The following is a 13,246-nucleotide window of genomic DNA, read 5'->3' on the forward strand; positions in this document are numbered from 1 at the left end:
CACAGTTAAAGCATTTCACTTCATCTGGCATACGACACTCTTTCCCTTTGCACACACTTGAAACATTAACAGGGTTTTCATGAATCCTAACTTGGATAAAAAAATTTAAAAAATGTAACCTTTATTTAACTACGCAAGTCACTTAAGAATTTCTTATTTACATGGACGGTCTACATGAGAAGGGAGAGACTAAATCAAAAAACAGTAGCATGGATTAAGTTAAAATTATTTTCTCCATCCACCATACAGGTCAGTCGACCTATCTTCAGTAATATCATCTGCCTTTATTTCTTGCACCACTCCAGAAATAGGCGCCCTGCTACGAAAATCCATACGGGAAACATTCCACTCCGATATCTTTGTGTCTTAAAACACGCTTCTTCTGCTTTTTACTTTGTTTTTTTACTAGGCAACAAAGTTAAGAACAAATTCTTATTTACAATGACGGCCTACCCTGACCAAACCCTAACGACGCTGTGGCCAATTGTGCGCCGCCCTATGGGACTCCCACTCACGGCCGATTGTGATACAGCCAGGAATCGAACTAGGGTCTGTAGTGAAGCCTCTAGCACTGAGATGCAGTGCCTAAGACCGATGAACCACTCGAGAGCCCGCAGACACACAACACACTATAAATAACACCACTTCTTGTGACTCATCGACTCCACACTTTCCTCCAAAACATTTCAGATTTTCCTCGAGACGTTAAACGGATTCCCAAAGTAGCATTGATCCAAAACCCTCACTCAGACTTAAAACGAGTCTAGGGGTTTCCTTTTTCCGCCATAGTAGGCCATTAATTCTCACTTCAAACAAAACCTCCGTTTCCGCCATCTTCTCCGCACCGACACCCAACTCATCAGGTGCAGCCGACCACGCCATTGGTCTAAAATATATAACGTCATTGGAGTGACAGGTATTTTGGCCAATGAGATCAGCGTATCTGCATAACAAAAAAGATTGTAACACAAGGAACTATTTTACATTGAGGGGATTCTATTAATCAGCACGGGCGCCTGTAAGGCGTGTTTTTCACCGGGTGAAAATGTATTGCATTTGTTTTGGAACCGGGATGCCTCCCGGGCGTGAGCCGAGTGCCCCGTTCAAACTCACAGCGAAGTTGGATCAAAACAAAATTGACGTAATTAAGCACGTGGAGTAATGAGTAGAATTTTGTGTTTTCACGTGGAAAAGTGATTTGCCTTCCCAATGAAAACCAATTTGAAAATTCAAACGTATATTTGATGGAAAAGAGATTTTTTTTTTTTAGACGAGGCACAATGGTGCCTTGTTCACAACATGACCGTGCGGCGCACATTAATCTTTGATTTGAGAAGGACACGCTCATCCATTTTTGACCGTTCACCTCGCGGGCCATAGACCGGTGCCCCACGGCCCAGCATAATCGAATCCGCCCATGATGTCAGATATCCGCCAGGCGAAAAATTAGGAAATGCCACTTGCCCTAAAATCCCAATTTAATCAGTATAAGTATCCCTTACAGTACAATTGAACTATAGGGACTGGGAGTAAAGGTAGACCATGGTTTCCCAAACTCGGTTCTGGAGCCCCCAGGAGTTAGTTATTTAAATCAGCCGTGTAGTGTTAGGGAAAAAACAAAAGCCGACTACAAACGGTTGGAATGATGGTTGTATGTTGGCTAAAATAAAATACATTGAGGATAATTTAATGATTGTCTGTATTCTTAAAAACATACCGATACATTTGCCAAATAGCAAATTAATTATAAGAGCATGACATTTACATTTTTTTTAAATACATTTAATAAGACAACTTTACAATAAAACTGTTTATACAGTAATGTAGCTAATTGAATTCTGAGTTGTCTTTACGTAAGCTTTTATTTATGAATATAGAGCAGTTCATGCCACTGATTTATTACGTTTGATTATGAATTGGATTACACCTTTACCTTTTTAGTCACGTGTGTATCAATCAACAGGCTGGTTAGTGGGGTCGGATATATGTCATTTCTTCAAAACGTGTTGCGAGATGACATAAACACATTTTATTGTCGTTTTGTTTTAATGAAACCGCGGGCGTTTTGGGGAGTTTTATTGAAAACACATCTTGTCAAACCAGTTTGTCAAGTTTCAGGTAAGGTAGGTAGCCATTACGCAGGTAAAAGGAGTGAACAGAAACTAACGTTAGCCAACACTGTTGTTTGTGGCAAGGACAAAGCAAACATGGTACAGTAACCAGTAACCACAAACTAGAAGACCATACTGCTGAGAAATTATAGACTTACAACTACTGGTGAGTAGTTCTATTATCTGCCTCCAAATGTATTCATTTTCCAGGATTTTAGACAGAGAGTAGACCGTAGTAATGTTCACACGTTGTCCTTTCCTCCCCTCTGTCATAATGTCAGTCTATAATTGAATCAAGTCATATGTCGATTTCGTGCAAAGATCCGACATTCTAACCTAACTCATCTAACGACTTGATTCAATCTGTGGCGTTTAATTTAATCGTTAAAGCGTGATTGAAACTTCAAAGCAATGTTTGCGGAAAATGCGTTCATGTTAAACACTGCATGTGTCGGCTCAATCGGGAATTAGCCTACCTTTACATTTCAAGAGCACTATAACGCTGAATTTAGACAACAAGGTTTGAATTTAGCCCTAATTATTTACAAGTTTCAATATATATATATATATATATATATATATATATATATATATATATATATATATATATATATATATATATATAATCATGTTTATCACAAATTGGAAATACAGACCAGTATGAGAATTCCAGACCAGTATGAGAATTCCAGACTTTTAGATGTTTTTCTGTGTAGTTGTATACAGCTTTAACTTATTTTCCAACTTTATTTTGCACTTTGATTGTTTGAAAACAAACAATTATAATTCCCTCAATGGGCTATTGAAACTTAGTAGTAGCAGTCTTGATAGAGACTTCCTGGAGATTTATGTAGCATCTCCAACACAGTGTAGTATTGCTTCAGGGAGGGGAAGGCTCTCACTCTTTTCGTCTGAGATAGCACACAAACATTCCACAGGAGGACTGAGTGGGCTTGATCAATATGCTTGAGTTTAGGCAGTCTTAAACCTTGTTTACACTGCACGCCTTAAAGATGCACTATACAAAAATCCGTCCGGCATTTCCTGGTTGCTAAAATTCTAATAGTATGCCTACTTTCAGTTTGTGACGAAACGAGCGAATATAATGTAGAGTATCATTGTACCAATTAAACCGCTGTGAAATATCTTTTATTTAGTTTTTAGCTGTTTGAAGCCTGTGTACAAAACCAAAGGTTAGACTCAAAAACTTGAGAATGGGAAGCATAGAAATAGAGCACATAGAACAGCGCTATCAATTCTTAGACTGGCTTTAAATAAGAATGACAGCTCTATAACTCACATTTCTATGTGAAATTGGTCGGGTCCCACAAAAAGTGACATATTACAGCTTTAATTCTCAAATCAGTTTTTGAATACTGACTGTCCAAAACAGCAAGTGACAATCAGATTTGTGTGTGTCCAGACATCAGTAATTTGCCCAACATGGCTACGTAAGTTGTCATAGTAACGACGGTAGTGTAGTTTGTATTTTATTAGGGATCCCCATTAGCTGCTGCCAAGGCAGAAGCTACTCTTCCTGGGGTCCAAACACACAAAAAAAGTCTAAACGGTACGTAATATAACATTGACACACCACTGTGGTATAGGCTGATTGGTGGTTCTTGTGCTTTCTGTCACTCAGAATTAAAGGTGACAACAATGCCTGTCACGGACGTTTTCCAGTTGATTTGAATGTTCTGAAACCATATTATAAACTGGGTGGTTCGAGCCCTAAATGCTGATTGGCTTAAAGCCGTGGTGTCTCAAGACTGTATACCACGGGTATTTCTTGTTACTGCTCTAATTACGATGATAACCCGTTTATAATAGCAATAATACACCTTGGTGGTTTGTGATATATGGCCAATATACCATGGCTAAGGGCTGTATCCATCCACAACACACCGTGTCTTGCATAAGAACTGCCCTTAGACATGGTATATTGGCCATATACCACAACCCCTAGTTCCTTATTGCTTAAGTGTAATAACACTTTTAAAATCCTCAAAAGATAAGATGATCCAACTTTAAAAACAAATCCTTTTTGGATAGCCATGTCAGTCAACTAGCTAGCTAGGTAGCTGTTTAGCTAGTACATTCACTAATTTATTTGTAAACAATTAACAAGCTAGTTACCTACCACATATTATTGTCAAACTGTCAACAGAGTAGCTAGCATGTGCCGAATATCTACTTGAGGGCAAATAAATCAGATTTGACCGTACAGACACAAGCTGCAGAGCCCGACTGCAGGAAAAAAGAACAGATTTGAATCTGAAATGCAAAATAAATTGGATATGAGTCACTTCAAACTGCCAATGTGAACAAGGCTTGAGAGTGACACTCTGATCACTGTGTAGCTCAGGAGTCCCCAGTTCCATTCAGCCGTGGGCCGATTTATTTGTATTTTTGTCCTTGATAGGATAGTCAGGGGGCTTTACATAGTTATATATCATGTGATAGGATGGTCGGGGGGCTTTACATAGTTAAATATCATGTGATAGGATGGTCAGGGGGCTTTACATAGTTATATATCATGTGATAGGATGGTCAGGGGGCTTTACATAGTTATATATCATGTGATAGGATGGTCAGGGGGCTTTACATAGTTATATATCATGTGATAGGATGGTCAGGGGGCTTTACATAGTTATATATCATTTGATAGGATAGTCAGGGGGCTTTATATAGTTATATATCATGTGATAGGATGGTCAGGGGGCTTTACATAGTTATATCATGTGATAGGATGGTCGAGGGGCTTTACATAGTTATATATCATTTGTACACTGCAAATTGACCACAAGACTCCCAAAGCGATATAGTTTTTGACGGAATCATTTAAAACCTTTATTACATTGGGATATGATCACATATGCCTCTCTAATTATGCGTGGGAATATTTGGGAACAGATATCCAAAATTAAAATATATATATATATTATTTTTTTTGCTTCAGAGCTTGGGGGGTGTGTGCAAATAAAATATTTTGGTCCGTTTTATTGGGGAACCCTGATGTAGCTCAACTGACCGTCTGTCTGCAATGTGTCTCCAGGGGAACAACCTTGTTCCCCTGTGACTCACGGTCCAGTTTCAGGCATCACCACCCCGTAGGTCTATGTTCAACACGGATTAATGTTCCTCTGATAAACGGGGATGATGTTACCTGTGATGGATTGACCCCGTTTGAACACTGACAATATAATTTGCTGCCTGAGAGTCGATGCACTTCCTGAATGTGTTCCACATGGGTTGGTTGACTTTGTGAATGCCGCCCCGGCTGTGGGATGTAGGGTTGACAGGAATAGGAGCAGACCTGTTTTAAAACACACTCACTGGTCCAAACCCTGATGATGACGAGGTGACAGAGATGTGTATTTAGGTGTAACTTTGTGTTAACGGCAACCTTATAACCTTCCCTCTTGTTTCACCGTGTCCCTCCTGTTTCACCGTGTCCCTCCTGTTTCACCGTGTCCCTCCTGTTTCACCGTGTCCCTCCTGTTTCACCGTGTCCCTCCTGTTTCACCGTGTCCCTCTTGTTTCACCGTGTCCCTCTTGTTTCACCGTGTCCCTCTTGTTTCACCGTGTCCCTCTTGTTTCACCGTGTCCCTCCTGTTTCACTGTGTCCCTCTTGTTTCACTGTGTCCCTCTTGTTTCACCGTGTCCCTCTTGTTTCACCGTGTCCCTCTTGTTTCACCGTGTCCCTCTTGTTTCACCGTGTCCCTCCTGTCTTCTGATGTCAGTGTACTTACTTCTTCCTCTTCTATACTCTTACTGTAATTGATTTTTATAGAGCTCTGGTCAAAAGTAGTGCACTATATAGGGAATAGGGTGCCATTTGGGATATGAAGTATTCTAAACTATGTAAATTGAGTGTCCTCAACCACCATTGTAGATGCCTCTCGGTCCTCGGTCCTCAGGCAGTGACGTGTAGGAGCTGCTCCTTATGGAAATAAATGCTCCTTGAAAAGGGTGACTTTTGAATCCCTGACTTGAAAGGCAAATGTTGTGAGTTCGTCTCTTCCTTATTCACTCTGTTTTCCTTATTGCCGCCTTTTGATATCCTGGTGTGTGCTGCAGCTGTCAGACTTATACCAAGTTACTTTCTATTGTCATAGTGTGGGTAGTAGTATTCTATTGTGATCCCCAATTAGCCACTGCAAAGTCAGGTGTTTTTGTAGTTATATGATCATATGCTAGATGGAACTAGTATGACTTTGCATCAAACTGTAAACATGGCTCATCTATCATTTGCATCCTCTTCTTTTTGGAATTTCCATTAGAACATCCAAGGTGGCACAAGTCACTCTTCCGTATGCTTCTCAAATATATATGATCTGATTCCCCCCCGTTGAGCCAGACAGTCATTAACTGTTACAGTAGTTAATAATATTAACCTGATGGGGAGCCTGCTGTGAGTCTCCCAGCAGTGGATGAGCTGATTTAGGGTCAGTTGGTAGGTAGAGAGCAGTGTGTTTCTTATTAGGGTCAGCCTAGTTAACAGCTGATTTGGGGTCAGTTGGTAGGTAGAGAGCAGTGTGTTTCTTATTAGGGTCAGCCTAGTTAACAGCTGATTTGGGGTCAGTTAGTAGGTAGAGAGCAGTGTGTTTCTTATTAGGGTCAGCCTAGTTAACAGCTGATTTTGTGATCAGTCATTGGCTAAAAACGTTGCTGTCTATTTCCCCCCCAGCCTCGCCACACCCTTCGCCACACCCCTCTTCACCTCAGGGGAGCATTGGCCGTTAGGAGAAGGACGGTCAGGCTGTAATAAATATTGAGATGGGTGGAAAGCCTTTGTGAATTCCTTGTCTCAGGTTACAAGCCAGGCAGTGAGGCAGGCAGGTGTGTGTTTGGTTCTTTTTGAAAGGTGTTCTGAAAGCCTGTTGTCCCTCTTTCCCCTCTTCCGTGTTGTTGCTATCGATGGGTTGGTTGGTTAGCAACAAAACCAACTCGTGCCCAACTATGGGCCAGAACAGACTGTGGTTGGCTTAGGTTGTTGACAACATGTAAACAATATTTAGTCTCCAGTTGTTTATTGAAAACATCAATTCATTTGCATAATGAGCACTTGTCTCTACAATACAGCGCCTTTGGAATTTATTCAGACCCCTTGACTTTTTCCACATTTAGTTACGTTACAGCCTTATTCTAAAATGGATTAAATAAAACAATTTCCTCAGCAATTTAAACACAATACCCCATAATGACAAAGCGAAAACAGTTTTTGGAAATGTTTGCAAATTTATAAAAAACAGATACCTTATTTACATAACTATTCAGACCCTTTGCTATGAGATTCTTAATTGAGCTCAGGTGCATCCTGTTTCCATTGATCATCCTTGAGATGCTTCTACAACAATTTACCGGTGGTAAATTCTATTGATTGGACATGGTTAGTGGTGCCAGAATAACAACCTATCCCTCAACTTAACCAAGACTAAGGAGATGATTGTGGACTACAGGAAAAGGAGGACTGAGCACGCCCCCATTCTCATCGATGGGGCTGTGGTGGAGCAGGTTGAGAGCTTCAAGTTCCTTGGTGTCCACATCAACAACAAACTAGAATGGTCCAAACACACCAAGACAGTCATGAAGAGGGCACGACAAAGCTTATTCCCCCTCAGGAAACTAAAAAGATTTGGCATGGGTCCTGAGATCCTCAAAAGGTTCTACAGCTGCAACATCGAGATCATCCTGACTGGTTACATCACTGCCTGGTACAGCAATTACTCGGCCTCTGACCGCGAGGCACTACAAAGGGTAGTGCGTACGGCCTAGTACATCACTGGGGCTAGTTAAATAAAGAAACTGAATTGTCCGTAGAGCTCCGAGACAGGATTGTGTCGAGGCACAGATCTAGGGAAGGGTAAAAAACCATTTCTGCAGCATTGAAGGTCCCCAAGAACACAGTGGCCTCCATCATTCTTAAATGGAATACGTTTGGAACCACTAAGACTCTTCCTAGAGCTGGCCACCTGGCCAAACTGAGCAATCAGGGGAGAAGGACCTTGGTCAGGGAGGTGACCAAGAACCCAATGGTCACTTTGACAGAGCTCCAGAGTTCCTCTGTGAAGATGGGAGAACCTTCCAGAAGGACAACCATCTCCGCAGCACTCCAGCAATCAGGCCTTTATGGTAGAGTGGCCAGACGGAAGACATTCCTCAGTAAAAGGCACATGACAGCCTACTTGGATTTTGCCAAAAGGCACCTAAAGGACTCTGACAATGAGAAATAAGATGCTCTGGTCTGATGAAACCAAGATTGAACTCTTTGGCCTGAATGCCAAGCATCCCGTCTGGAGGAACCTGACACCCTCCCTACGGTGAAGCATGGTGGTGGCAGAATCATGTTGTGGGGATGTTTTTCAGCGGCAGGGACTGGGCGACTAGTCAGGATCGAGGGAAAGATGAACGGAGCAAAGTACAGAGAGATCCCGGATGAAAACCTGCTCCAGAGCACTCAGGACATCAGACTGGGGCGAAGGTTTACCTTCCAACAGGACAACGACCCTAAGCACTCAGCCAAGACAACGCAGGAGTGGCTTCGGGACAAGTCTCTGAATGTCCTTGAGTGGCCCAGACAGAGCCCGGACTTGAACCCGATCAAACATCTCTGGAGAGACCTGAAAATGGCTATGCAGCAACACTCCCCATCCAACTTGACAGAGCTTGAGAGGAATGGGAGAAACTCCCCAATACAGGTATGCCAAGCATGTAGCGTCATACCCAAGAAGACTCAAGGCTGTAATCGCTGCCAAAGGTGCTTCAAGAAAGTACTGAGTAAAAGGTCTGAATACTTATGTAAATGTAATTTTCCCATGTATTTTTTTCGGCAACATTTCTAAACACCTGCTTTTGCTTTGTCATTATGGGGTATTGTGTGTAGATTTGAGGGGGGGGAAACGATTTAATACATTTTTGAATAAGGCTGTATCATAGAATTATTTAGATAACCACTATGGTCTATTTATTGCCTTACCTCGCTAATCTTACTACATTTGCAAACACTGTGTATAGACTTTTCTACTGTATTATTTACTGTAAGTTTGTTTATTCGATGTGTAACTCTGTGTTGTTGTTTGTGTCACACTGCTTTGCTTTATCTTGGCCAGGTCGCAGTTGTAAATGAGAACTTGTTCTCAACTTGCCTACCTGGTTAAATAAAGGTGAAATAAAAAATAAAAACCTGTTAGATATTACTGCACTGTTGGGAACTAGAAGCAGAAGCATTTCGCTACACTCGCATTAACATCTGCTAACCATGTGTATGTGACCTTTTAAAATGTGATTTTAACCCATCTATGGCAGTGCCTCGGGCCAGACACTAAAACCTGTTGGTCGACTTCTGTGACCTGCAGACCCTGCAACGCCTAAAGACTACCTCTAGTGATTTTTCTGTTGAAAGGTGATATCCCAAGTATAAATGCAGTGAAGTACACCCAGCAAAGGCTAAAGAAAATATATGTTTTGAGCAAAATAGTGTTTTATTTTAGACACGACTGCAAAACGTTCAGGAGTAGAGAATTGGTCTGATGGGACTTGGCGTTGGCCAAACCCCCCTTTGCTTGAGGAACAATAGATGACGAAAGAGGAAAGCCCAACCCACTTGTGCTATGTCATGACATCCCTTGACCTTCCATTGAGAAGTGCCTTTTTGTTCAGTAAATCGGGTGTTTTAAAGGAGGTGAAAAGGAGACTGGAGTGCCATTTTCAGAGGAGGAGGACGGTGACGGTGACTGTGTTGGGGGTGCTGGAATGGATACCATCCACATTTCATGTTCATCTGGGGACTGTTTCCCTGATACAGATCAACTCCTGGACTAAAAAGAGATTTCAACGGAAGATCTTCATTTGAACATGCCTTTTTTTTAAAAATCCAAGACTAGGTTTAATCTGTGTCCAGGAAACCACCCTGTAGTTAAATATAGGTTAAAGAAAACAAAAATAAAATTATAATCCATTCCAGTCATTAATCAGTGAATTTCAGGGAATTTGTGTCAGTGGGTCTAGAAGAATAATTATCTTCCTCGGTCTTGATTGTTCCCATTTGAGCGGAGAAAGGAGGGGGCCCTCGAGCTGATTCCTAGTATTTAAAAAAATAAAAATAAAAATCTATATGATGCCCATTACATGAGACCTTTTGATTTGAGGCCTGAGGTAATTGTCTCTTCTGAGTAATGTTAAGTCCTGCACTGCATATATTTGCTTGTCAAAGGTATGCATATAGACTTTAATGTCTGAGGCAAACAAACTGGATCACGACGCTCATGATGTTATCACAGTACTGTACACACAGTCAATTCACCAAGTTAAACGCTTGGATGTCACCTTACATTTGTCATGTGTTATAATGTGATGGACACACCCTTAATACAGTTGTTAGCCTACACTACATCAGTCACGTTACAAGGCCTAGGATATGTTGCTCAATGAAAATAAGAATTTGTTCATAACTGACTTGCCTAGTTAAATAAAGGTACAAAAAAAAATGGTTCTTCTCCACAAGCATTCTGGGTTGTTTTTCTATTCAGGAACTTGTTTTCTCTCAAATCAGAGGATGGTCATAGTCTTTATCTGGTGAGGTGAATTATCCTCGTAGTCAAAAGGGACCAGTTTGTAATGATTCTGATCATCGAGTTAGCGGATTTTGAGCAGATCTGTGTAGTGAATGTTTTTCTAATGGGTTCGTGGAAAAAATGTGGGTTTATTTTTTTAATATTATATATATATATATATACAATTCGAGAGAGCTGCAAATAATTGTCTCATACGTTTTTAAAAAATGAGTCTGATCTGATCGGGTACACAGCCCTAGTGTGGGGTTAGCCTATTTTCACTGCTTTTGGTAATTACTAAATGGCCCAAAACGCTCATCAATCATTAACTCCTTGTCTAGAGGCTAAAATATCTTGGTGCCAAGAAGCTTACAAGTGAACACTGAGTAGCTGCAGACCTTTTGACCATTTAAGGACTAACAGAAGACTAGTTATAATAGAACAGGACAATAAGACCTTACAGAAGACTAGTTATAATATAACAGGACAATAAGAACTTACAGAAGACTAGTTATAATATAATATAACAGGACATTAAGACCTTACAGAAGACTAGTTATAATATAACAGGACAATAAGAACTAACAGAAGACTAGTTATAATATAACAGGGCAATAAGAACTTACAGAAGACTAGTTATAATATAACAGGGCAATAAGAACTTACAGAAGACTAGTTATAATATAACAGGGCAATAAGAACTTACAGAAGACTAGTTATAATATAACAGGGCAATAAGAACTTACAGAAGACTAGTTATAATATAACAGGACAATAAGAACTTACAGAAGACTAGTTATAATATAATATAACAGGGCAATAAGAACTTACAGAAGACTAGTTATAATATAACAGGACAATAAGAACTTACAGAAGACTAGTTATAATATAACAGGACAATAAGAACTTGCAGAAGACTAGTTATAATATAACAGGACAATAAGAACTTACAGAAGACTAGTTATAATATAACAGGGCAATAAGAACTTACAGAAGACTAGTTATAATATAACAGGGCAATAAGAACTTACAGAAGACTAGTTATAATATAACAGGGCAATAAGAACTTACAGAAGACTAGTTATAATATAACAGGACAATAAGAACTTACAGAAGACTAGTTATAATATAACAGGACAATAAGAACTTACAGAAGACTAGTTATAATATAATATAACAGGGCAATAAGAACTAACAGAAGACTAGTTATAATATAACAGGGCAATAAGAACTTACAGAAGACTAGTTATAATATAACAGGACAATAAGAACTAACAGAAGACTAGTTATAATATAACAGGACAATAAGAACTTACAGAAGACTAGTTATAATATAACAGGGCAATAAGAACTTACAGAAGACTAGTTATAATATAACAGGGCAATAAGAACTTACAGAAGACTAGTTATAATATAATATAACAGGGCAATAAGAACTTACAGAAGACTAGTTATAATATAACAGGGCAATAAGAACTTACAGAAGACTAGTTATAATATAACAGGGCAATAAGAACTTACAGAAGACTAGTTATAATATAATATAACAGGGCAATAAGAACTTACAGAAGACTAGTTATAATATAACAGGGCAATAAGAACTTACAGAAGACTAGTTATAATATAACAGGACAATAAGAACTTACAGAAGACTAGTTATAATATAATATAACAGGACAATAAGAACTTACAGAAGACTAGTTATAATATAACAGGGCAATAAGAACTTACAGAAGACTAGTTATAATATAACAGGACAATAAGAACTTACAGAAGACTAGTTATAATATAACAGGGCAATAAGAACTTACAGAAGACTAGTTATAATATAACAGGACAATAAGAACTTACAGAAGACTAGTTATAATATAATATAACAGGGCAATAAGAACTTACAGAAGACTAGTTATAATATAACAGGACAATAAGAACTTACAGAAGACTAGTTATAATATAACAGGACAATAAGAACTTGCAGAAGACTAGTTATAATATAACAGGACAATAAGAACAGAAGACTAGTTATAATATAACAGGGCAATAAGAACTTACAGAAGACTAGTTATAATATAACAGGGCAATAAGAACTAACAGAAGACTAGTTATAATATAACAGGACAATAAGAACTTACAGAAGACTAGTTATAATATAACAGGGCAATAAGAACTTACAGAATACTAGTTATAATATAACAGGACAATAAGAACTTACAGAAGACTAGTTATAATATAATATAACAGGACAATAAGAACTAACAGAAGACTAGTTATAATATAACAGGACAATAAGAACTTACAGAAGACTAGTTATAATATAACAGGGCAATAAGAACTTACAGAAGACTAGTTATAATATAACAGGACAATAAGAACAGAAGACTAGTTATAATATAACAGGACATTAAGAACTAACAGAAGACTAGTTATAATATAACAGGACAATAAGAACTAACAGAAGACTAGTTATAATACAATACAACAGGACATTAAGAACTAACTATGGATCCTAGATGCTGATTGGACGTGTAGCGTTCCAAGCTGTGTTGTATTGGCCATCACAGATGCACCTATAGACCTTTT

General features: G+C 39.1%; 1 protein-coding gene across 1 annotated transcript in view; it reads left to right on the top strand.

Annotated features, from left to right (window-relative positions):
• Positions 1 to 1,978: 1,978 nt before the first annotated feature.
• Positions 1,979 to 13,246, top strand: part of LOC115160149 (phospholipid-transporting ATPase IC) — a 44,544-nt gene continuing 33,276 nt past the window's right edge. Inside the window, exon 1 of the mRNA XM_029710510.1 lies at positions 1,979 to 2,277. The gene's annotated coding sequence lies outside the window, so the exon portion shown is untranslated. The remainder of the gene's footprint in view (positions 2,278 to 13,246) is intronic.

The sequence above is a fragment of the Salmo trutta genome, chromosome 23 (genome assembly GCF_901001165.1).
Source record: "Salmo trutta chromosome 23, fSalTru1.1, whole genome shotgun sequence".
Lineage (NCBI taxonomy): Eukaryota > Metazoa > Chordata > Actinopteri > Salmoniformes > Salmonidae > Salmo > Salmo trutta.